Below are 26,019 nucleotides of genomic sequence, written 5' to 3' on the forward strand. Positions count from 1 at the left end.
GCTCCTCATTCAGGATGGTGACGTTTAGTTCATGAAGGAGGAGCTGTGGAGGCTCCAGAGGAGCTGATGGTGTCGACCCAAGGCGACTGGATTACCTCAGTAAACTAAAATGTGAAGAACTTGCTTTCGTTGTTGCTTTTACAGTGGGATTATCAGCTCTTGCTCTCTCTCTCTCTCTCTCACTCGCTCACGCACACACACACACACAATGCACTATAATATAAACTTCATCACTCACCTTCAACTTTGTAAAAAAGGAAATATTTTTCAATTTTGCACATTCTTTCAGTTCATATTTGTTGTTACATTCCTTAATTCTCTACATTATTCCTTAATACATACATTATTTTCATTTTGTGCCTCTTGTGTTTTCTCCTGACTGTCTCAGAGGAGCCTGTTGCGACTGCCTCTCTCCGTCTATGTGACCAGCAGTCATCTCTCTTATTCCTGAGCAGGATAAAAACCCTCTGGAATGGAGCTCGTATCACTTAAGTGTAGAAAGTGAAATGATCTCCCAGCTGGTCGTCTGGAGATGATCTTACCTTCAGTTGAAGCCGAGGACCAGACTGTCAGGCTGTCATTCATTTTCTCAGGCGTTTATCTTATATTCTTTATGGTTCCACTCTACCCGCTGTTCTTGATGTGGAGAAAGCTTCACATGGGTTGGAGTGGGACTATGGGCTCTTTTTTCTTAAAGCAATACTTCAACATTTTGGGCAAATTGGCCCATTTAGCACAATTCCTTAGTCATTTCGAACAGCATACTTACTTTTTCTGTGAGGGCGAGCTGTTGTTTATTCAGAGGTGAGTCGGGGAAGGTTTTGGGGACGGACACAATGGAAGTGAATGGTATTTTTTGTTCCCCCTCGTCAAACTCATCAAATACACAATCCAACAACCCCAAAACACTTTGGTGGACACGTTATAATCCGCACATTCACTACGCTGTGGAACACCAACAAATAATATTGTAGCGTTACGACACTGAAGCAAATACTGGGAACTACTTTTTCTTTTGAAATCACTACGCCCAGACGCCATGTTTAGTAAGTAGTTCCGTCTTAGCAATCTTCACATAAACAACTCAATCTGGTAATTTTGCATTAATATTTCACAGCGTGGTGAATGTGCGGATTATAACGTGTCCTCCAGAGTGTTTTGGGGTTGTTGGATTGTGTATTTGATGAGTTTGACGAGGGGGAACAAAAGTGTAGAGGTCGAGGGGAATGCTTACAAAACAAAGACGTTCTGTTATTAAGACACAAAAAAAAAGAAGAAGAAAGAAAGGAAAACTCTTGGCTGAAGCTTCTGTTATTGGGAGAGAAGTCCACAAATCAGAATCAGTTTCTGTGAGCTGGTTTCAATAGGTGACAACTCGAGAGCTGTCGAGCTCTTCGATGGATAGTCCTGAACCACATGATTTCCATCCTAATCAGAATGAATATTTAGACTGTATTTTTCTAGTTTGACTGATATATATTCAACATTTACCCTGCAGCCTAATTTTTATACCAGTTTTCTAAACACACAGCGAGTCGACTGCCCACTGACACACCAGTAATGAAGAGGCAGCAGATTTATCTCTTTTTATTAACTGAACAGTATTTCTCATTTCAAAATATAATGGCACATATTTAGAAGGCCAGGAGGAGGAACCCTGTTTTGATGCTGACCTCAGCTCTTCACACTCCACCGCTGACAATCTGCAGATCCTCTGCTGGTTCCTCTGTCACTCACTGCTGGATGAAGCTCTGCTCTCAGTTCTTCCAGCTGCAGAGAGATGAGAGGAGATGATCAGAGTCTCTGTGAAGCAGTGAGGACTTCAGTCCTGTTCAGAGCAGCAGTCAGCAGCTCAGAGCTCATGAAGGACCACCACTGTCACACCAACACAACAAGCCTGTGGCTCCTCTGATTGGCTGACTGTGTGTCCTCTGCTGTCCAATCCTGAAGCTGCTCAGCGTTCTCCTCTCACAGCCTCACTGAGAGTCAAACACTGGATCTTTGTTCTCACACTGACTGTGTTTAGTCCAAACCTGCTGAAAGCAGCATGGACTCACTCCAACCATCTACTGACCTCAGACCCTGCAGGCTGCAGTCTGGACTCTGCTGAAGATCAACCAGCTGCTGCAAATCTGGATCAGGTACATAGTTTTTCCACAGGTCGAGCTCCTTCAGATGGGAGGGGTTGGACTTCAGAGCTGAGGCCAGAGAAGAACATCTGATCCTTGACAAACCGCAGTCCTCCAACCTGAATAAAGTGAGAAAGCAGCAGAATCAATGAGGAGGAACCAATCAGATGTGTTGATGGAGAAATGAGCAGCTCCACATTACTGAGTCCTGATCAATGAGCTGTTCTGTTGTTGTGGATCTTCATCACACACATCATCCACATGTCAGCACAACATTCACACTCCTCCTCATGTCCACACACACCAGCCAGCTGCTGCTGAGCTCAGTCCACTCTCTCACTGCAGGATCAGAGTCTCAGATCACAGCTGCTGACAAACATTTCTCCTTCTACAACAGGAACAGACAGTCAACTGACCTCAGAGTCTGCAGATGACAGAGTGGATTCTGCAGAAAACCACACAGCTGCTCAACTCCTGAATCCATGAGCCAGTTGTCACTCAGGTCCAGATGTTCCAGATGTTTCAGGAGGGAGGGGTTGGACTTCAGAGCTGACATAACAGCATAACAGCTGATCTCTGACAACCAGCAGCTCTCCAACCTGAATAAAGAGAGAAAGAAGTGAGATTAGAGGACAGAGTTTGATGTTGAAGTCATTGAGAGCTGAAGAAGGTTCAGACTGGAAGAGTTTAGAAATGTAAAGTTTAAACAGCTGAAGCCAACAGGAGGAGAAGAGCTCTCATCAATATGCTGCGGCGCTCAGTCCTCTGTCTCTCCAACATCTGCATGTGACATGCATACAAATACATGCACGATCATACAATCACATAGACATATTCAGATGAGTTTTGATGAGTTATGTTGTTTTTCTTCTGGAAATGTAAACAATTTTTTATGTTGTTCAAATGTGAATATTTAATCTCAACTTCTGAAGAGCTGCAAATCCTTCAACATTGGTTTGCTGAATATTTTCTAACTTTCACTCTAAATCTTAGTTGAAATGAGGAGTTAATCCTGCCGAGATGACACTGACCGTTGTCCATTTCTTCTTGCAAAGGGGGTTGCACATCTGAGGAACTGAAAGAGGAACGACAGTTCTTCTTCTCTCTGATTTGATCTTCATTCTTTTGGAACACCAAACAGAAGTGGAGTCCAGTGGAGGACATGTCAACAGTTAAGGTGTCTGGACAGAAAGCCATGCAGTGTGATGGAGCGGCCTATCACTGAGTGCACACTCCCCGTTTCACCACACCTGTGCAACAACCTCACCACGATCCCTCCCGAAAACAGTTCAGCTGAGGTTTCACACTCCACAGCCCTACTTCTTCACATCGGCTCTCATACCATGGACACTACAGACGACAGACTCACCAGACGCTGTGTTGCTGCAACGCTTCACTGAGACAGACATCCACCTCTCCAAACCGAGGTGCTCCTACAGGCACAGCCTCATTGGGACGCTGGGCGAGAAAATGACCACCTGACCAGCTGCATTGGATTTTCGTACTAATTATTTATATTTTCTGTTATTTAAGTGTTTAATATGATCTGGCCAAGTAGGAGGGGCTTATCAAATATAAAGCCAAATTTCCACAGCACCTCTTTTGGCGGTGTGGTATGATACAGGACGGTTTGTTGTGCATTTCCACTGAGAAAAGTTGTGGATTGAACCCAAAGGCCTGTGCTCAACCCAGACCACATTCCGGTTCACTTTGGGCTGAGCAGAGCCGCTGAGGAGCGACTGCTGGAGAGCGAAGCGCCGTGATGTGGATGAGTCATAATTTTCTCCTGCTAAATTCAGATAAAACAGAAGTTATTTTATTTGGCCCAAAACACCTGAGGGAAAAATGATTTAATCAAATACTGACCCTAGATGGTGTTGCTTTAAAGGTGCTGTAGGCAGGATTCCGCATCTCCGCCATCTTGCTTAGGGTTACCTAAGCAAGATGGCGATTTGACCCATCTAAGATGGCGATTTGAAACCCAGCATAGCCAATCCGGTCCTGTTTTCTCTGACATCACGCCCTTACGCATGTTAAGCCCCTCCCACAAGAACGCGCGACGAACGCCCCTCAACCAATCACAGTTAGAGCCTCATGGGCTCTTCTGATTGGTCGAAGATACCTGGAGCTGTCGAGAGTCCTTTTAAGCTCAGAACAGAGACAGATGGAAACGCTGCGCCCTCGCGGTAGTTCAATTATGCTACACTCCTAAAGGATTATCAATGGATACTCTGACATTTAATCCAAAGAAAACCCAGAAAAATTAGCAGTGACTAGCAAAATCCTGCCTACAGCACCTTTAACTCCCAGTAACACTGTGAAGAACCTAGGAGTGATCTTTGACCAAGACTTATCCTTTAACTCCCACATTAAACAGGTCTGCAGGTCCTCCTTCTTTCACCTGGGTAATATTTCTAAAATCAGGAACATGCTGACTCAAAGCGATGCTGAGAAATTAATCCATGCCCAGAGTAGACTACTGTAATTCTTTGTTATCAGGGGGCCCCAATAACTGCCTAAAAAATCTCCAACTCGTTCAAAACGCTGCAGCAAGAGTTCTCACAAGAACTAGTAGGAGAGATCATATCACCCCAATATTAGCTTCCCTTCACTGGCTTCCCATTAAATCTAGAATAGAATTCAAAATCCTCCTCTTAACCTATAAAGCCCTAAACAACCAGGCCCCATCATATCTTAAACAGCTGTTAGTCCCATACTGTCCCAGGAGTGCTGGTCTGCTGGAGGTTCCCAGGTTCTCTAAAAATAGAACAGGAGGTAGAGCCTTTAGCTATCAGGCTCCTGTTGTGTGGAACCAGCTCCCAGTGTCTGTAAGGGAGGCTGACTCAGTCTGCTTTAAGACCAGGCTGAAGACCTTTCTATTCAATAAAGCATAGAGTTAGGGGTCGCGTTCTCTCTCTCTCTCTCTCTCTCTCTCTCTCTCTCTCTCTCTCTCTCTCTCTCTCTCTCTCTCTCTCTCTCTCTCTCTCTCTCCTATTATGTAACTGTTCTGTAAGGTGATGTTGGGAAAATGAGTTGTGGATTTATTGTATAAATCTGTGAACCACTTCAATGGAAATACAATGATCTCTCCCCCTCTCTCTCTCTTTCCACTATGGGAGACCAAAAAGTCAGAACACCAAAACCCTGGATGAAGAGGCTGTCTCTTAGGTGGACTAGAGCCGTGCTTGAGGGATCGCAGACAGAACATCAATTGCGGCTGATCCATTGAGACAGGCTGGATTCAATGGGTGCATTCAATTCTAATCGGGCATCAAACAAAACAGCTGCTCCACTGATTAATTGAGGAAACTTGGACCCAGTGGGTGTAAGCGTTTACTTAACCCTGGGCTCCTACCATGGGGAACCAGCTCCAAGTTCTGCTCCTTTCCCTTCTTCCCATGTAATTTCATTGTAATTTCATTGTATTTCTACATGTCATTGATGATTGTTCCTCTTGTAGCCTATGTACTCTGTGTTTATATATGAATTGTACGTAGATACAAGAAACTGTCTGTCCTATCTCCTTCTCTTTCTGTCCCCTCACCCCAACCGGACAGCAGAAAGCCGCCACCTCTGAGCCTGGTTCTGCAGAGGTTTCTTCCTGTTAAAAGGGAGTTTTTCCTTTCCACAGTTGCTTATGCTTGCTCATGTGGATCTGTTGGGTTTTCTCTGTTAAAGTGTCTAGAAACGACTATGTTGTAATTGGCACTTCATAAATAAAAGCTGAATTGAATTGAATTGAATTGAATTGATGTCAGCTACCTGCGTCCTTCACAACCCATCTGCATTCAAACCGTGCTGACTGCAGTGGGGACACGGACCAGAGAAGCAGTTCACAGACGCATACTGTTCAGGAACAACCTTTACCGTCCACCGACAGCGGAAATGAGGCTTGAGGTAGCCATTTTGGCTTGTTGAAGTTGGAGCTTTGGGACAGTTGGTGACAGAGTCAGAGAATTTTTGGCAGAGTTAGAGATAGTGTGAAACAGAGTCAGAAAGTTGTACAGATGCAGGTACAGTACTGAGAGGGCTTGTCTGATGAGAAACATGACTTTCTTCTTGGCTTTCTTTTGGCTGGATTAGGGAGCTGGAGGAGAGTTCCTACCAGACCAAGAAGCCTGACCTGGATTGGTCAACATGTTGTTCTTCCTTTGTGTTGGCTGCAGGAAGAAGCTGCGTAAGAATTCAGACAACACCAAAGCCTCAACTAACAGTGTAAATAATTTCCTTTGGTCCTGTGTTTTCTTTTTTGTTTAATTTCCTCTTTGGTCTTTTGGAGTAGTGAAATAAACACCACTTTATGTAACAGTAATAACTGACTATGCCATATTGTTTATGGGTAACGCTTCCTTTTACAGTACTGTAATTACCATGTATTAACATGGTAATTGCAAGGTAGGTACCATGTAATAAGGAGAAGTTACTGTAAAGTTACCATGTAATTACAGGGTAACAATGTTGCTAATTACCTAGTACTTTTAGAGTGACTACCAAGCCAATTCCAGGCAAATACCAAGTAACTACCTGGTACTAAGTATTAATTACTGGGTAATTATAATGTATATAGCAACTATGTTGTTAATTGCCAAGTACTTACTAAGTAATTGCTAAGTAATTACCATGTAATCACTGGAAAATTAATATTTTTTACTAGGTATTACTAGGTACTGCTAGCTGTGTATGCCATGTATTTCCCTAGTAGTCAAGTGGTTTCTACTACTTACCTGGTAACTTCTTAGTATTTCCCAGTACATTTACCTGGTAATTACGGTTGAACTATACTGCAAAAGGAAGTGAGGCCTGTTTCCACACTATGACCTGGTAACTACTTATTCATTACCCAGGAACTGCAAAAATACCTTCCTCAAAATTGCATAGTTATTAAAGTGGATTTGTACTGTAAAAGGAAGTGAGGTCTGTTTCCATGTTATTACATGGTAATTACTCATTATTTAGCCCGTTACTAGGAAACTTTCGCATTACCACACACACTTGCACCAGTGATTACATGGTAATTGCTTAGCAATTACTTAGCAAGTACTTGGCAATCAACAACATAGTTGCTATATACATTATAATTACCCAGTAATTAATACTTACTACCAGGTAGTTACTTGGTATTTGCCTGGAATTGGCTTGGTAGTTACTCTAAAAGCACTAGGTAATTAGCAACATAGTTACCCTGTAATTACATGGTAACTTTACAGTAACTTCTCCTTATTACATGGTACTTACCTTGCAATTACCATGTTAATACATGGTTATTACAGTACTGTGAAAGGAAGCGTTACCTGTTTATGAGACATTTTCTTGAAGAAACCCCGTCACCTCGAACACAGTTTGGAGCGCCAGCTGGGAGATCAGTGACAGCTTGATCCAGGAGAGATCAGCCTGCTTTGAAAGCTGAAGGTCAACATGGAGCGTGTCAGAGGTTCACAGTCAATGATCCACTGCAGCTCCTCTCTTCTTCTAGCAAGCTTTGAAATGTGGAGCTGCACACGGCTCTGCCACAGTCACAGGACTAAAGACCAGAGAAGAAGCTCCGTTTCTCCTGGAGATCCTCAGTGTGGATCACTCTCAGATCAGCCTGATGTCTGACCTTTAGTGTCAACACTACTTTACTGAAACACACTCAAACATGGAGTCTGACCTCAGAGTCTGCAGACGACAGAGTGGACTCTCCAGAAAACCACACAGCTGCTCAACTCCTGAACCCTGCAGAAGGTTCTCACTCAGGTCCAGATGTTCCAGATGTTTCAGGAGGGAGGGGTTGGACTTCAGAGCTGAGGCCACAGAACAGCTGACGTCTGACATACAGCCGCTCTCCAACCTGAATAAAGAGAGAAAGAAGTGAGATTAGAGGACAAAGTTTGATGTTGAAGTCGTCCCTCCCTTCGTGCCAGATGAGCTTCTGATGCGCGAGCTGTCCAGATTGGAAAAGCAGTGTCCTCCGTGAAGGACATCCTGTCTGGATGTAAGTCTCAGCTGCAGAAGAATGCTGTGTGCCACAGAAGACACGTATTTATGATACTCATTAACCAGAATGAGGAGCTGGACCTCAGCTTCCGCGTGAGAGTAAATGATTATGATTACGTTGTTTTCGCTCAGCTGGCATGAAATGTTTCGGCTGTGGACAGGAGGAACACATGATCAGGGCCTGCCCGGCTGCGTCTGCTCCATCTGGTTCAGCAGTTTTTTAAAAGGAACACAATGTATGGACAATGACGAACTTCACTTTGCACATTTTTGATTCTGAATAGATTATTTTTTTAAATGTCTGACATGCACTGTAACACTGAAAACTGAATAAGTGTATTTTATAAATAAAAAAAAAATCTCTCTCTCTATCACACACACACACACACACACACACACACAAACACACACACACAATTATTTTAATGAGTTGGGTATTGTGTGTTTTTACTCTGTAAATGTTTTAAACTTCCATTTCTTTTTTTTTACATTCCAGTGTGAATATTTGATTCCATTCTCTTCTACACAGACCTCCAAACACTTCAAGAATAGTTTCCTGAATATTTTCTAACTTTGGTTTTAATTCTGAGCTGAAATGAGGAGTTCGTCCTCTTTAGATGAGACTGATCAGACTGATCTTTGTTGTCCATTTCTTCTCTGCGGCGTCTTCCTTCTTCTAGCAAGCTTTGAAATGTGGAGCTGCACACGGCTCTGCCACAGTCACAGGACTAAAGACCAGAGAAGAAGCTCCCTTTCTCCTGGAGATCCTCAGTGTGGATCACTCTCAGATCAGCCTGATGTCTGACCTTTAGTGTCAACACAACTTTACTGAAACACACTCAAACATGGAGTCTGACCTCAGAGTCTGCAGATCACAGAGTGGACTCTCCAGAAAATCACATCGCTGCTCAACTGTTGAATCCCACATACGGTTCCCACTCAGGTCCAGATATTCCAGATGTTTCTGGAGGGAGGGGTTGGACTTCAGAGCTGAGGCCAGAGAAGAACAGCTGATCTCTGACATCCTGCAGTTCTCCAACCTGAATAAAGAGAGAAAGAAGTGAGATTAGAGGACAGAGTTTGATGTTGAAGTCATTGAGAGCTGAAGAAGGTTCAGACTGGAAGAGTTTAGAAATGTAAAGTCCAAACAACTGAAGGCAACAGGAGGAGAAGAGCTCTCATCGATATGCTGCAGAGGTCAGTCCTCTCTCTCTCCTGGTGCATGCTGGGAGTGAGAGCTGTTGGAGTGGCTGCAGAGTGACTGAGCAGAGTCTGTTCAGGCAAAGTGAGTTTTTCAGACTGTTCTCACCTGTTCAAAGGTTTCCAGAGCCTCATGCAGCTCAGTGAGCTGTGTGAGGTGAGGTTTGGTGACTGAGAGGTTTTCTGGACTGGTTCCTGGTCTGGTGGGTCTGTGGTGCCACTAGCAGTGTGCTCACTGTTAGCACGATGGACTACACCAGGGTAACCAGGAAGCACGGTTTCAGAATGAAACCTGACTTTTCTTGCTTGGTGGAGGATTGTGTAAGTGCAGCGGCAAGGATTACTGGAGCAGCCAACATCATCAGCTGCCAGGATGAATGAAGCTGTGCTAATGTGTGTGACTGAGGAGGAAAACACAAACACCATCATCGCAGCTGGTGGTGATCAGAGACCTGCTGGTTCCAGTCTTGCCTCTGACCACACCGGCTAAAAAAGTCATCCTGGGCAACGTTCCTCCATGCATAAGAGACGTGGACATTATTAATGCCCTGTCCAGATTTAGAAAAGTGGTGTCTGCTCTGAGGAAGCTGTCCTCTGGCTGCAAAAACCCTGAACTCCTGCACATCGTGAGCTGCAGAAGGCAGCTCTCCATGGCTCTCCATACCCTGACTCTTTTAAATGTGTATGCACCAGTTAACCCTGGTGAGCGGTGTGTTTTTTTAGAGGATCTAGCCGATGCACTTTCAACTTGTGTTTCAACGGACTTTCTGATTTGTGGGGGTGACTTTAATTGCACTGTTACTGACTTGGACAGAAACCATCTGGAACCGAATGCGCAGTCAAGGAGAAAGCTGAAACAGATCATTGAGACCTATGAGCTGACCGATGTGTGGCGCTCTAAGCATGGCGACAGCAGGCAGTACTCCTGGGCACATATGAAGGATAATCAGGTCTCTGTGGCCAGGTTGGACAGACTCTATTGTTATAAACATCAGGCACAGATTTTTAAATTGCATTATGATTGGAGCTTTTTTCTTGCAGGCTGTCATTTGTTGTAAGAATTTACTGAAAGAATCTGAAGTTGATGTATTTAATTTTTTTCCAACAAGCCATAGATTTTCATATTTATGATACAAGAGTTATATGATACATTCTACATTTAAATATCTAAACATAATTAAAGGAGACGTTGATCAGTGGCCCTTTTTTTTAAAACCTGTAAACACTATTAAATAGTCTGATACCAATGTGAAACGACACCAAAGTGTCGAGTAATGCGGTACATGTCTTCGCCCGCAAGCCCTGAAAACAGTTCTGACTGGCTGTGAACGCTCTGCTTCACTGAGTTTTTTTCAAGCCGGGACCGGTGTGACGTAAATGTGATCCTGGCTTCCTTATATGGTCATGCTCAGCCTCGGCCCTGCCTTCTCTGTGCCTGGTGTGAGTGTGTTGGTGTTAGATCCAGAGAACATGGCTCCCAGAAAATGTTTATTTGGATATCCTGGAAAGGCAGCGTTTTGGGACGCAAAGTGTGGGATCACTACAAGTTGAAACGAAAACGTAGTGCAGCATGTCTGTGGTGCATCGGAGTTATCCTAGCATAATAGCACATCGTATGCTATACCAAGACGTAGCATGTTTATTATCAGAGCAGCGTCACTGCAGCAGGTCAGTGAAAATACAACCGTCTCATAAGGGTGTCTGCCAGACCTTTTCAGTCCGGGCGCCCCGCTCGCGCTGCAGCGCCCGGACAAAGGACAGGGAAAAAAAAAAAAGCGCCGCGTTTGAGGCTTATTAGCAGTTGTGCACCGCGGAGCAGCAGCGGCGGCCGCTTGGACACTCCGTGTGAGCAGCGCGCTGCTCGGCAACGCTGCCCCCCCCCTCCCGACACACACACGTTCCCCCCTGGCTAAACTTTTATCCTGCAGGAAACACTGTAGACGCAAATAAATATGTTTACAATCAGCTGTTTACACGTCTGAGTCACAGAGGAGAGCCAGCAGTCGTCACCAACTGTCTTTGAATGCACCACACCGCCGAGGAGGTCCTTGAACGCAACGCGAAATTAAATGGAAGTGATTACACAGAAGAGGCACAACATGTTCAAAAGTTAAGGCTGGATTTCTGAGGAATGTGCCATTTCACAAACAGCTGATATGACAACGCTTGTCAGTTATCTCGACTTCCGTACTGGCAAAATGGATTTGACCAATCACAGCGAGTGGAACGTGCACATGGATGAGACTGGGATGGAGTCAACTGAACAGAGCGTTTTCGGAGGAGGGAGGAAAAGCAAGGAAGCGGCGCATTAAAAGACACAGATCTAAGAAGCTTTCAGTGCCGGTTATCCTGTATAGGCCCTCTAGCGGGGGCTAGAAGTTAAATACGAATGAACAAAACCAGCCAATCAACGTCCCCTTTAAAGATATGCTTACAGTGGAGTTTTTACAACCGTGACACGAATCCTTTTGCACTTCTGCTACTGTGGTTTTATGTTGTGTTGTTTTTATGTGTATATGTATGTTGATGTAGCACTTTGCACTTTGCCCAAGACAAATTTCCTACTGGGACAATAAAGTTATCTATCTATCTATCTATCTATCTATCTATCTATCTATCTATCTATCTAGTACAACAAAACTGTCAAATTTCATCAAGACTGAAATTAAGACTAAAACTAAAACTAATTTCCACAGACTAAATTTTAACTAAAACAAAACTAAACTAAACTAAAAAACTAAAATGTGACTTTAACTAAATCAAGCCTTTGGTGAGTGACTAAAACTAAAATGAAATGAAAAATTCATGTCAAATTGAACACTGGGAGGCAGAGAAGATGACAGGGGTGGAGGAGGAGGTGATCAGGAATAAAAGGGTGGAGAGAGACTTGAAGCAGAAGAAGGAGGTGGAGGAGATGAAGGCATAGATGGAGAGCAGACTGTTGGAGGTGGAGCAGAGGAGGAGCAGCCTCTCTCTCAGGAGGGTCCTGTGGGTGGAGCTGCTGGTCTGGACTCTCAGGGAGGTGGAGTTCTGACTGGAGGCCAGGAGGTGTTGGAGCAACCTGTGACTGAAGGAGTGAGGGTGGATGTGGAGATGGAGGAGGAGAAGAACAGCAGGATGGTGCTGCGAGACAAACGGAAACAGAAAGAAGTGGGCGGCGCTAAAGAAAAGAGGGTCAAGCCAAATAAAAGAAAGTTGGAGAGTTCCCAGGAGACTGAGACTGATCAGAGTTCAGCTGAAGAGGGTGGAGGAGGGACCACAGACTCTCTGGAGGAGGGTGGAGATTATCACTGGGACTTAACAGCCGAGGAGGTCCAGGAGGGTGCTTATGGGACAATGGCAATGAAGAGATTCTTGGAAAAAAACAAGAATAAAAAAGGTGTTAAGGTGGAGGACTACTTTTCAGATCTGGAGGATTTTGTTTATTTTGGTGAAGTCAACATAGAGTACAAAGGCAGGGTGGAGCTGACAGATCGGAAGAAATACAGACTGAAAAAACTGGTGCAGAAAGTGAGAAAAGAGCTAAAAGAACAAATAGAATAAAATGAGTTCCCATGAGTCTTTTTTTTTCATGTAGAGGATTCTGTTTGCTGAGACTGATGAAGGCTTTCAACCATGGAGGGAGTCTGTGACCGATCCTGATATGTGAACTGCTTTAACAACTTGTGAACATGGTTTTGGAAATGTAAAGGGTTATTTGAAATGTGAATAAAGTGTGTTTTAAAAATCGAAATCTCTCTCATGCTCTCTCCCTCTCTCTCTCTCTCTCTCACACACACACACACACACACACACACACACACACACACACACACACACACACAGTCTCGTATTTCTATCCTCGTGGGGACCGTCCATTGACTCCCATTCATGTCTAGCCCCTAACCCTGACCCTTACCCTAACCCTAACCCACACCACAACAAAGCCTAACCCTAAAGAAATGTTTTTGCACTTTTACTTCTTTCAGTAACAACAACATGGTCAAGAAAACACTGTTTCTCCTACTTAGGACCGGAAAAAGGTCCCCACAAGGCACGTCGTTCCATGTTTTGCTATTCTTGTGGGGACATTTGGCCCCAACAAGGATAGAAATACGAGAACACACACACACACACACACACACACACACACACACACACACACACACACACACACACACACACAATTATTTTTGATCAGTTAGGTACTGTGTGTTTTTACTTCACTGTAAATGTTTTAAACTTCCATTTCTTTATATGTATATATATATATATATATATATATATATATATATATATATATATATATATATATGTATGTATATATAAATATATATATATATATTTAAGTGTGAATATTTGATTCCATTCTCTTCTACACAGACCTCAGAATACTTCAAGAATAGTTTCCTGAATATTTTATAACTTTGGTTTTAATTCTGAGTTGAAATGAGGAGTTCATCCTCTTTAGATTAGACTGATCAGACTATGTTGTCCATATCTTCTCTGAAACGGCTTTCTTCTTCTAGCAAGCTTTGAAATGTGGAGCTGCACACGGCTCTGCCACAGTCACAGGACTGAAGACCAGAGAAGAAGCTCCGTTTCTCCTGGAGATCCTCAGTGTGGATCACTCTCAGATCAGCCTGATGTCTGACCTCAGTGTCAACACTACTTTACTGAAACACTCAAACATGGAGTCTGACCTCAGAGTCTGCAGACCACAGAGTGGACTCTCCAGAAAACCACATAGCTGAGAAACTGCTGAATCCTGCAGAGGGTTCCAACTCAGGTCCAGATGTTTCAGGAGGGAGAGGTTAGACTTCAGAGCTGAAACCAGCAGAGACCAGCCGATCTCTGACATCCAGCTGTTCTTCAACCTGAATAAAGAGAGAAAGAAGTGAGATTAGAGGACAGAGTTTGATGTTGAAGTCATTGAGAGCTGAAGAAGGTTCAGACTGGAAGAGTTTAGAAATGTAAAGTCCAAACAGCTGAAGCCAACAGGAGGAGAAGAGCTCTCATCAACATGCTGATCACTAATTGCTCGTTTCCATTTTGCAGTTTGTGCCAGTGGAAGATGGTACAGTGTGGAAAGGCATTTCCTAACTCTGTGTCATGTCTCCAGGGAGCATGGCTGGACTGTCGGTGGGATTGCAACACATGGAAACAGCAGAGGGGTTATACAGCCAATGAGCTGTTTGAACATGGCGGGTTTGCCAAGAGTGAAAGCCATTAGTACCAATCAGCTGATTCCAGATTTGTCCCTCCTCTTCATGCGAATCGTTCTGTTGTGCCAGGTGCCACGATGGAGGGGTTACGAAAAAAGTTACCAGTTGGGAACTTCTTTCCGCACTATCGTCAATTGAAATGCACAACAACCCATTCTGGCTGTCCTGTACCGGCACAGGCTGTGCAGTGGAAACAAGGCTTATGCTAAATCCCATTTCACCCCTTCGCCCTCCCCCTTGGCCCGACATCTCGTTTTACGCGTTCACGTGGACGGGTAGGAGTTTCCCAATTGTCATTATGACATAGGGGTAGGGCCAAGAAGGAGGGCCAGTCACTCCTCCAAAAGGAAATTCTCCCAAGGCACACTTCAAATGGAGGGGTATGATTCAGTGGCAGTCGATGGCGAGGGGCGCTTGTTTTGTCAACCTAGACCGTGACTGGCGAGTGGGGTTAATTCACTTCCGCATTGTCAGGAGCGATCGTTTCCACACCCGCGCATTCCAGGCGCATTCCAAACATGCGTGGTTGGGAAACAGCGCTCCCGCCAATGCGGAAGTGAAATAACCCCACCCGCAATTCACGGTAAAGGCGAACAAAACAGGCGCCCCTCGCCACCGGCCGCCACTGGATGACAGATTTCTCTGATAGTCTTCCAAGATCGGCAAGATGGCGTCGTCCGCAACGAAAGAAGTTCATAAATGTCAGTATTTTGTCAATTAATAAAATTTAAAAATGTAAGAAAAACATTCTTCTTTGGCAAACAATTGTCGCATCTGCCTACGTCATCGGCAGTGGTGACTACTGATGACGTACGCGATTGTTGAAGGGGTGTTCCAATTTGGAGGGGTTTACTTTTGGCCCTACCCCTTAGCACTCCATTTCAAAGGGGTAAGGGCAAGGGGTAGGGCGAAGGGGGTGGGATAGAAAGAGAAATGGGATTGGGCCTTAATATGCTGCAGAGCTCAGTCCACTCTCTGTCCCTCTAACACCTGGAATCCTCTTAAACTCCTGTCAGTGATTTGACTCCAACAAGTTCTAACTTCAGACAGTGAACTGACCTCAGAGTCTCCAGTTTACTGTTTGGACTCCCCAGTCCAGAACACAGCATCTCCACTGATGAATCCTCCAGATTGTTGCCACTCAGGTTCAGATGTTTCAGATGGGAGGGGTCAGATTTCAGAGCTGAGGAGATCACTTCACACTCAGAATCAGAGAGTTGTTTGAAAAGAAGTCTGTAATGAGGCACAGAAAGATCAAGATGTTATGAGACAGGATACTTTCTTGGACTAGTCCTGTTTGACATCAGACCAGCCCCACTGTACCAAAACCCCAACTTTTCCCTCTGCACTGTGCTGCAGGCTCTTTATTCATGTTCCTCCTGAGCCTGACAAGAGTATTTTGTCAGATGTTAAAAGTGTAAAGAAGAGCAAGAACTAAATAAAACCAAATAAAAAAAAGGCATTTTAATTTCAGTTGGTCTGATGGCTGTAGAAAAGAATTTTGGGTGGTGAATTCCAAAAATTTTAGCTGTTAAATAATAGCAGATAATGATGTCTACAAAAGCCAAAAGCAGCAAGCAGGAAATTGACATGTGAATGAAAAAATTTGAATATAATTTAGGAGTCACATGATCACCTGACAAGATGTCAGCCTAAGCTTTCAGCTCTCGACCAGCCAAAGTTCTCCATGCTAAGGAGTTCAAGCTGGCCGACATGGAAGACAGGAACAAAAAGTACAAATTTGCTTTACTGGCCTTGAAGAAGGGCATGAAAGCACCAGTGCTACTCAGTTTCTCGCACTGTCTCTGCTCAAATGGTTCTCTGCACTTGTTGGTCTCCTAATTGAAATTCTGAGAGAGGACAGAATCAATATGGAAAATCCCCAATATCAAAGAATTAGCAGGACCCCGGTCTTCAATGTGCTTTGCTGTCCAACCCGCCAGGCCATTTTGCATGCTGCTATCAAGGACCTTCGTTCCATTAACGGTCAGAGGATCTATTTCTCCCCAAATATACCGTATTGGCCCGAATATAAGACGATATTTTTTTCCAGAAATTGCATCCTCAAAAGTGGGGTCGTGTTATAATCGCGGACTTACGGTAGATGGTCAATACGCATCCGCGCTGCTAGATGGAGCCAAAGTATCACTGACCAGAGAGCGAGTGGAGCGATGAAATGAGATCAAATGATCTGATGAAAAATGGCGGATCATCTGGAACAAAGGGGCTGAACGCTGGACAACTGAGCAAACAACAGAGGCGAAGTTATGATACCAACTTTAAACTGATGGTGATCAACGCAGCAGAGTCATCAAACTACTGCCAAGCCGCCAGGAGATCTGGTGGAGCAGAGCCTCGTTCTTATTGGAGAGCACAGAAAAAACACTACAGATGCTAACGCTATGAGAAAAGCTTTCCGTGGTCCCAGGAGCTACGCTTCAGAGAGACTGATAGAAGGGTGAGTGAATACGTCTCTGAAAAACGGAAAGAGGGAATGCCCACCACCAGAGCCTGATTCAGCTGAAGGCACTGGACAGTTATTTACATTATTTATGCAGTTTTGACCCCTTGAGGCTTCTTATTTGTTGGTTATTGTTTCTTATTTTGAGAAAGAATATATTTTTTATTCAATACTGTGGTAATATTTTTTTCATTTTATATCTCCTGAAATGTTATCTCAGTTGTGAGTTTTTGAGTTTATAATAATTGTATGATAAAAAGTTGTTTTAGGAGTGACCTTATTGTCTTCAGCATTTTTTTTTTTCACAAAATGATCTTTGAAAAATAGGGGTCGTGTTATAATCGGAGTCGTCTTATATTCGGGCCAATACGGTAGTTGTTTTACTGTTACGGTGCATGGGTCAGAGGTTCTCAAGCAGAAATTGGGACAAGGAGAATAAGTTGAAGGGGGTTTATTGAGCTTATAGACAGCCAGGAAGCTTGGCTGAGTGCTGCAGCAAAGATGCAGGGTAGTGTAGTGAAGGACGGGTGAAGCAGATCAGACCACTCTCCAAGTAGGTCAAATCCTTGAGTTATTTATCCCAGACCCAGTGCCAGCACTGTGCTCCGAGCTCCTCCCTGGTGACTGAGCTCCTCACCCCTAAATTCCACATCCTCCGGTCCGCTCCGTCTGCGCTCAGCTCAGCTCCGGTCCGACCGCCGCAGCAAATACGTTGCTATTTTAATGACTGTAGCTGATTCCACAGCCTCCGTTCTGCTCCGCTCCGCTCCGTCAGTCAAAAATAGAGCCAAGGTCTATTTTTCTCTCCGGTCCGGTCCGTCAGGTCTCCGTACGCATAAATTTCCACAGTTCAGATGCACCAAACAGGAAACAGAACTCCAACAACCTCCGGTTTTATACAAAATAAAATCATTTTGTCTTTATTAAAAACTTTAAACTGTTAAAAGACATTTTTTTTTCGTCACATTAATTGTCAGATATATCATGAATATACATAACATACTGATTAAAATATATACTTTAAAAAGCGGGCAAACAAAAATTAAAGCACACTATCAAATTTTATTTGACAAACTTCTGTTTTGCCTGTAATCAAGTTATAGTCGAACGTTTCTGAATGTTTACACAGCTGCATATATGGCCCATTTGCAGGCTATTGTCCATAAATTTTGTGTTTTCTACAAAATACATATTCAGGACCATGTATGCATTTTATTCTGAAAGGCCCGAATGTCAGCATCCTGTTGCACGAAATTCAGCGTGTTGAAGCACAACAACCAGGATGAAGAGACGCTGATTTTGGAAGTGGAGAATCATAAAAATTTATATGACCCCAGTCATCCTTTCTACCAGGATGTGCAGAGAAAGATGCCAGTGTGGCCCAGACTGCTCAGCTTTAGGAGGTCGATTGTAAATAGCGCATGCACTTCTCTGCTTCTCCGGCCGGGCGAAACAGAGACGCAGCGGAGCAGAGCGGACGCGGTGGGTTTTGAACAAACGGAGCGGAGCTGAGCGCAGCGGTCTGGAGCGCAGCACAAACGTACGCGGTGGAATTTAGTGGTCACTCTTTCTCTAAGGGAGCGCCCAGCCACCCTACACAGGAAGCTCATTTCAGCTGCTTGTATCCGGGATCTTGTCCTTTCGGTCATGACCCAAAGCTTAGGTCACCATAGATGAGGGTGGGGACGTAGACTGACTGGTGAATTGACAACCCTCTTCATCACAAGGGACCCCACTGAGCAAAAAGTGGTCCAAAACGCATCTATAAGGTGTTATCTCTCCACATCCAGAAATCACCCTCAGAGGAACCAGAATGAAAGTTTTTCGTATGTCTCTCTTGGACGTTGCACAGTTCTCTCTTTGGGACATTGTACGGATCTGGACGTGGCAGTGGGGACGGAAACTGGGAGAGTTTCATGAGCAGAGGACTGCAGACGTGAGGCAGAAAACAGTCTGCATTGTTTTGATGCTGTCGGGCAGACAGTTGTTTTTGTTGCCTGGACTGAAGCCGGGGATTCTTGGTGTTTGGTATTTTTGATTGTGGAATAATAAAGAACTGGAAACTCTGAACAGGTGTGTGCATCCCCGTGCTGCTGGACAAGGAGCAGCAGTGAGTGTGTTGTCACAGACCGACTCTTTCAACAAACTCTGTGCAAAGTTGAGATTGTTCATGTGACCAAAACACTAACAAGACAGGCCAACCAGTTCGATTTTTCATGCCGTTCCTACCAGCACTAACTGCACAGCGAATGAAAAGATAATCAAATTGCAGACAAAGATAACACTGAGTCGATCCGTATAGTGAAAGCTAAATTAGAAGGCAAAAGAATATACGATAAAAACGTTACAAAAGAGGATGTTTGTAAGACTTTTTAAATTTATTTTTCTACTAAAAGCTCTATAATTCATTTTTCCCTGGATGCCAAGTCACCTCTGTTGTGTTCAATGTATTTTTTGCATGCATCTTTGTGTGTGCATGTTTGAGCTGGTGCTCAGGCCTTTCTGTGTGGAGTTTGCATGTTGTGCGTGGGTTCTCTCCTCCCTCTCTTCCTCCCACAGTCCAAAAACATGCATTTCAGGTTAATTAGTCACCCTAAATTGCCCCTAGGTTGTATGTCTGTATATATATGTGTCAGCCCTGTGACAGACTGGCGACCTGTCCAGGGCATACCCTGCCTTCGCCCACAGCAGCTGGGATTGGCTCCAGCCACCCGCGACCGCGAAAGGGAAGAAGCGGCAGATAATGAATGAATACAAGTGCTGAAAACTGTGCTGAACTTTGGAAATTGTGATTCAATTTTTATAAGAGCAGTCATTTTTGAGAAGGCATTTTGGAATAATTTCTCGTTCCAAGGACATTGTCGCTCACTCAAGCTATGATTCGTGTCACAACTTGGCTGCAGGAGTCTTGTCTGCAACTAAATGTCTCTAAAACTGTTGGCATGTTTTTTTAGTAAAGCCAACAGTGTCTCTAACGGACATATTTGTTACAGGAGAAAAGTTGCAAATTGTAAGCCAATTTAAATATCTGGGTTTACTGATAGACTCACAGCTCTCCTTTAAAGGTCACATTGAAAGAGTTTTGAAAAAAGTGAAAATGAGCCTTGCAAACTTTCGCTCAATTCGAAATGACATGTCAGCTGAGGCAGCAAAAATATTTTTACATTCAATGATTTTCAGTCATTTCAACTACTGCCTAACAAGTTGGTCTCAGGCAAGTCAAACTGCTAAAGTCAAACTGCTATTGCAAACTTTATACAAACAAGCCATTAAAGTTCTGGACAAAAAATAAAGACATTATCATCATTGTGCAATTTTAAAAAAGTAGAAAGTTTTAAACTGGGACAGTTTTCAAAAATGTTCAGCTTTATGTCTAATCTACAAAACAATGCATGGTTTGGCTCCAGCCCCTTTGGCGGAGTTCATCTGTCAAAGAAAAAGAACTGTGCGTGTCACCCGTGGCTCTGTCAGAGGAGACTGTGTCATCCCTCTGCGCAAGAGTGCTTTTGGTCAGTCAGCGTGGTCTGTGAGGGGCGCGAGTGAGTGGAACTCAATACTTCAGGAGGTTAAACAACAAAACACTTCCCAGAACACTGAAAAAAAAACACTTAAAACTGTGGCTGTTCAACACTGACACCTGTCAGCACTGAAAATGCTTGTTATGTGTGTTTTGAACCTATGTCTTTTATTGTGATATGTTTTTGATTGTCCTTTTAACAGGTTGTCTTTTATGTGTTAGAGTTTATTTGTTCTATTAACTGTTTGTCTTTGTGTAAATGTTTTTAAATGCCTTTTTACATCATGACCAGGGGACTACAGATGAAAAATAGCTAGGGATGCACGATATTATCGGCACAATATCGGTATCAGTTGATAAAAGCTTTAAAACACGTTTATCAGTATCTGCAGACATGAAAATTTCATATCAGCACAGTCGATAAGGTGACGTAGTAATTGGGCATGCACGGTGACATTCATAGTGTACCAAAAAAATTTAATTGAAATGGTTTTGTTCTTTATCCTCATTCCTGGTACTGAAATGGACTGGCATTTTAGGTCTGAGCTAGCTAGTTTAAATTTTTTGCACAGCCTGTTTTTTGTTGAAGCACTTTGTTAGTATTATTTCAGGGAAGCACCCTGCAAGTTCAGTTACGATTATTATTGTTTTCCATCTGGAAAAGCTTCTTAAATAAAATGTAGCACTTCATTTATTTGCACTGCAGAGCTCTGTGTCTGTCACCAGGTTGTTACAGTAGTTCCATAGTCAAATGGTAATCAAATGTTTTTTGTCTTGTTTTATGTGTGTTTCTTAAACAAATAAGACTGTCACAATAAGAGCAACATGTAAATTCCAGTACAGGAGAGACTTAGCTTTCTTTAACGTAAAAAAAAAAACCCTTGTGATTATCGGTGTCAGTATCGGTATCGGCCAAAAGGAGGTTTCGATATATCGGCATATCAGATATTGGCAAAAAATCCAATATCGTACATCCCTGAAAATAGCCTTTTGGCTAAATTCTGGCTTTTTTAACCTTGTATTATCATGTGTTTCATGAATTTGCGCAGTCTCCTTTCAAATAAACGAATCTAATTTAATCTAATTTATTAAATGTTCATTTCGAATAGTTGAAATTCAGTTTAAAGTTAATAACTCAAAGCTGATAAATAGCAAAACAAGTACTTTGTTGTACCTAATCTGCCGAGTCAAATGACGTTTTGTTCATGACAGATTATGAGGAAAATCTCAACAGTTGAACAATAAGAACTACTTTCCACAAACATCACTGAGATATTGATCAGGACATGTGGACTCACACAGCCTTTCTGCAGTTCCTCACAGCTGGGATCAGTCTCCGTCGTCCCTCCCATGATGTGTTGTACTTCTTCAGGTCCAACTCCTCCAGGACCTGGTCTGACATCTGCAGCATGTAGGCCAGAGCTGAGCAGTGGATCATAGAGAGTTCCTTCTCTAATCTGTTCTCCGACTTCAGGAACTCTTGGATCTCCTGATGTACTGAGAGGTCCTTCATCTCCGTCAGACAGTGGAAGATGTTGATGCATCTGTCAGGAGACATTTTCTGACTCCTGATCTCCTTCAGATTCTGGATGACTCTCTGGATGGTTTCTAGACTGATCTCTGTCCGACCCAGCAGACCTTCCAAGAGTCTCTGGTTGGATTCCAGAGAGAGGCCATGAAGGAAGCGGACAAACAGGTCCAGGTGACCGTTCTGACTTCTGAGGGATTTCTGAAGGACCTTCTTCAGGACATTGTCCAGAGACTGGAAAGCATCAGCAGCAGCTGCTGCAGTGTCATCATCATCGTCATCATCATCATCACCATCATCATTATTATCATCATCATCATCACCAGTACCATTGTCATTTTCGTCATCATCATCATTGTCAGTGTAAACATACTCATAATCATCATCATCTTCATCATCATCCTCCTCCTCCTCCTCTTCTCCGATGAAGGTCCTCAGTACGTCTGTCTTCCTGTTGGTGAAACAGTGGAACAAGAAGACTGCAGCCAGAAACTCCTGAACACTCAGATGAATGAAGCTGTAGACGACTTTCTGGAAGATCACAGACTCTCTTTTGAAGATCTGAGTACAGATTCCAGAGAACAGCGAGGCCTCAGTCACATCCAGACCACACTGCTCCAGGTCTTGTTGGTAGAACACCATGTTTCCTTTCTCCAGATGTTCCAAGGCCATCCTGCCCAGCTTCAGAAGAAGCTCCCTGTCAGCCTCCGTCAGCTCCTGTGGACCCGTCTCAGGTCCTTCGTGGTACTTGAGCTTCTTCCTGTGTGTCTGAACCAGCACAAAGTGGGAGTACATGTCAGTCAGGGTCTGGGGCAGCTCTCCTCTCTGCTCGCTGCTCAACATGTGCTCCAGAACTGTAGCAGTGATCCAGCAGAAGAGTGGGATTCCACACATGATGTGGAGGCTCCTGGACGTCTGGATGTGGGAGATGATTCTGCTGCTCAGCTCCTCATCACTCAGCCTCCTCCTGAAGTACTCCTCCTTCTGGGCGTCAGTGAAGCCTCGCACTTCTGTCAGTCTGTCCACACATGTTGGAGGGATCTGATGGGCCGCCGCCGGTCGGGAAGTGATCCAGACCCGAGCCGAGGGCAGCAGATCCCCCCGGATGAGGTTAGTGAGCAGCAGGCTGACTGAAGACTGCTGGGAGACGTCAAGCAGCCGCTGGCTGCTGCTGAAGTCCAGAGAAAGTCTGCTTTCATCCAGGCCGTCCAAGATGAACAGCAGCTTGCAGACAGCCAGGTCCTCTGCCGTCACCTTCTGGAGCGTGGGATGGAAAACAGCCAGCAGCGAGAGGAGACTGTACGGCCGCTCTCCCAGCAGGTTCAGCTCCCTGAAGGAGAGCACCACCAGCACACTGACATCCTGGTTCTCCAGGCCCTCGGCCCAATCCAGACTGAACTTGAGCACCGAGAAGGTTTTTCCACTGCCGGCCACGCCGCTGGTCAGAACCACTCGGATGTGTCTGAGCTGCTGGGCTGAGGGTTGGAAGATGTCCTGAACCCTGATGGCAGTGTGATGGAGGCTCTCCTTCCTGAAAGCTGTCTCTAGCTGCTTCAGCTCAGGTTCCCTCTGAAGCTCCTCACTGAGTCCCTCTGTGATGTGGAGCTCAGTGTAGATCCTGTTGAAGAGGCTTCCTCCTCCTGCTTCATCACTTCCTTCAGTCACACGTTCACATCTCCTCCTCAGACTCTTCTTATGTTCTTCTAGAAGCTGCTGCAGACCAACACCTGCTCAAAGACAACAACAACAATCAGACTGCACACAAACAAGCTTTCATGACTCTTCAACACAACAACAAGTCCAGTGAAGACAAACCAGTCCCTCAGAGACACATGTCCACTCTTACTTGGTGCAGCGACGCTTCTGGATCTTTCTTCACATTGAGAACAGCAAGAAGCTCCTGATGAAGAACCCTGGTCCCAGTGTGAGCTGCTGCACTCTCTGCAGACCTGGTGTCCACAGCTCCACCGGACTGGATCCTTCAGGACTTCCTGACACAAAACACAGCAGGACTTATCCTGCTCCTCACAAACATCACTCCTCTTCTCTCTGTGGACACCAAGCAACATTTACTCTGAGCAACACAACAGAGCAAAGACACAAAGCTCCAGCTTCAACCACCACGCTGCTTCACAATATTGGAGCCAAATCTGAAAGTGATCAAAACATCTCTCAATCTTTTTTGTGGGAAATTACAGGAAACAGTTTCTTACTTTGTGTCTGAAGGTCCAGGTTCAACACTGAAGACTGGTGGTTCATGTTCGAGCCAGTCACTGTTCATAGACAAGCTCCAGGATCCTGAAGACTCTGCCGTGTGTCCAAGCTGCTCAAATCTACACACACACACACACACACACACACACACACACACACACACACACACACACACACACACACACACACACACACACACACACACACACACACAAACTCACTAATTTGACCTTAATAGATTCAAACATTTGAGAATGTCTGCACACATTCTAATACTAATACTGTTTCAGGTCATGTCTACCCCTGCTGTAACTATACTTAACTATATTAACTATTTATCTCTCACCTGTCATCAGACTCTGATCTGTCCTCCTCTTTGTCCACATCAGACATGTTCAGTCAACTGAGAGAGAAAGCATCAACAAGAATCAGGACAATCCTATTCAATGCGCACGCAAACACACACACACACACACACACACACACACACACACACACACACACACACACACACACATTCATGCACAGAGAAATGGAGAGAATGCCACAATGAATGTAATGTCTTGACTTCTCAAGATGTCCTCTTAAACTGTTACTGGTCCTCACTCTATCACCTTTACAAGAACAAACACACTCACACAAGAGCACCAATATTACACAGACATACTCTTCTTTTTGAATGCACACACACATTGCCTCTGGTGTTGTGGGTGCTGGAAAAAAATGAATCAGTCATTGGTAATCACTTTAAAGCTCGTGTCCCTAGTTTCCGTTCGTTTCCAGTGTATGTATAATTTTCTAACAGCTTAAATGTGTTAGTCTGGTTCGATACTATAATATTAGCATAAAGCAATATAAAAATGTATGTATGAGCTCCGCCTTCATCTCATAGACTCCCATGTTAGCCGAAAAAGCGCCGGTCAGCTTCAGCCAATAGATTTCGAGCTTCCGCTTTGTCATGCTATGAATCAACGTGTCCGCGCAGCCAGACAGACTTTACGCTTACCTCGGATATATCCATTGTCTGCTGAACATCCACAGTAAAAAGCTAAACATGTAGGATGCTGTAGGGCTCGGTAATGCGTGAGCACAGTTAAAGGGGCGTGGCTTGGTAGCTCACGAAAGCAGAGGGAGGGCGGAACCTCGAGACATTGGATTAAAAAAACCTCTCTCTTTCAAAACTCTGGATGCAAGCTTTAAGAACAGGGTGGCGTTCATGCAGATATATCTACTCCAGGTTTATTTTGTTTTTGCAGAAGTATTTTAAATCAATTTACTGGCAGTATACTTATCAGTATCCTATTTCAAGACTCCTTGGGACTAAATTGGCCTTTTGGTTTTCCAACAGCACGGTATCAGTAACTACACATTCAGTTCAAGAATTTATATTGAATAGGAGGGTGGGGTGAGGGGGCTCACTCGTAGCTTCGGGGGGCGGATGTGGGACGTGGGGGGGGGGGCTCACTCGTAGCTTCGGAACGGGGTGGCCCCCTCCCCCGACAAAGCCCTGCATGGCATGTACCACCGACAAATTGAAGAAGTGGCTGACATGGGGAAAACATACCAGTTGGTGGAAAAGGCCGGACTGAAGGACAGCACAGAGGCACTCATCATGGCTGCACAAGAACAGGCCCTTAACACAAGATCAACAGAGGCCGGGATCTACCACACCACACAAGACCCCGGGTGCAGACTGCGCAAAGAAGCCCCAGAGACAGTACAGCACATCACAGCTGGGTGTAAGATGCTGGCAGGCAAGGCATACATGGAACGGCACAACCAGGTAGCGG

At 44.3% G+C, this 26,019-nt stretch overlaps 1 protein-coding gene and 1 pseudogene across 1 annotated transcript in view; both read right to left on the reverse strand.

The window, feature by feature from the left end:
- Positions 1-26,019, reverse strand: part of LOC115382558 (ribonuclease inhibitor-like) — a 350,185-nt gene that overhangs the window by 280,290 nt on the left and 43,876 nt on the right. The gene's annotated exons all lie outside the window — the stretch shown is intronic.
- LOC115381055 (NLR family CARD domain-containing protein 3-like) lies at positions 1,633-24,632 on the reverse strand (annotated as a pseudogene).

The sequence above is a fragment of the Salarias fasciatus genome, chromosome 3 (assembly GCF_902148845.1).
Source record: "Salarias fasciatus chromosome 3, fSalaFa1.1, whole genome shotgun sequence".
NCBI lineage: Eukaryota > Metazoa > Chordata > Actinopteri > Blenniiformes > Blenniidae > Salarias > Salarias fasciatus.